This window comes from Egretta garzetta, unplaced genomic scaffold, assembly GCF_000687185.1.
Source record: "Egretta garzetta isolate BGI_Z169 unplaced genomic scaffold, ASM68718v1 scaffold87, whole genome shotgun sequence".
Classification (NCBI taxonomy): Eukaryota; Metazoa; Chordata; class Aves; order Pelecaniformes; family Ardeidae; genus Egretta; species Egretta garzetta.
Window position 1 is genome coordinate 149,327 of NW_009260286.1, and position 1,028 is coordinate 150,354.

At 43.9% G+C, this 1,028-nt stretch overlaps 1 protein-coding gene across 1 annotated transcript in view; it reads right to left on the reverse strand.

Moving 5' to 3' along the window:
- Positions 1-1,028, reverse strand: part of EVA1A (eva-1 homolog A, regulator of programmed cell death) — a 218,339-nt gene that overhangs the window by 38,639 nt on the left and 178,672 nt on the right. The window lies entirely within an intron of this gene.

The following is a 1,028-nucleotide window of genomic DNA, read 5'->3' on the forward strand; positions in this document are numbered from 1 at the left end:
TGTCTGTGAACTTTTAGAAGTATCCTGTGCAAAAAACCCCAAATATCCCAGTACACTTCTACTCGGTTCCATTATGTAATTACCACGGGAGTTTACGTGCCGTGTTAAGGTGCTGGTGTGACATAGCGGGTCCTGGTACACCAGGCCGATTCAGGACTGTTAGATACACACTGTCAGAAGAAAAGCAGTATCACCACTAGTCTGAAGACCTGCAATGGCCTCTCAAGGCATTTGACAGACAATGCTGAGAGCTCCAGTATAAGAAATGATAGCTTGGGAAGAGCAGGCCAGTGGCTAAGGGTACCATTAATGCACTTGAACTCCAAACAGAAACCACTCTTCTGACAAAATGTTTCCCCGTAAGCAATCCTTTGTAGCTCAGGGAGGGTTATTCTTTATTTCACATTTTGGTTCTGTGTGCTTTTCCAGACTGTCTTCCTGACCCAAGAGAGACACTTAAGAACAACAAGCCCTAAATCTGCAAAAAAGAACTGCAAAGAGATGTGATGTATAAAATAAACTGAAAACCAGTCTTGAGACATGTTAACGGGAGTCCAAATTACAGAATCACAGAATGGCTTGGGTTGGACGAGACCTTCAAAGATCATCTAGTCCAGCCCCCCTGCCGTGGGCAGGGACATCTTTCACAAGATCAGGTTGCTCAGAGCCCTGTCCAACCTGACCTTGAACACTTCCAACGATGGGGCATCCACAACTTCTCTGGGCAACCCATTCCACTGCCTCACCACCCTCATCATAGCAAATTTCTTCCTTATGTCTGAACTAAACCTACTGTCATGGTTTAACCCATCAGGCAGCTGAACACCATGCAGCCGTTCACTCACCCCCCCTCCCTCAATGGGATGGGGGAGAGAATTGGGAAAAAAACTAAAACCCATGGGTTGAGATAAAGACAATTTAATAAAACAGCAGAGGAAAAGAATAACAATAATAATAATAATGGTAAGAGAATATACAGAATATACAAAACAAGTGATGCACAATGTAATTGTTCACCACTTGCTAAC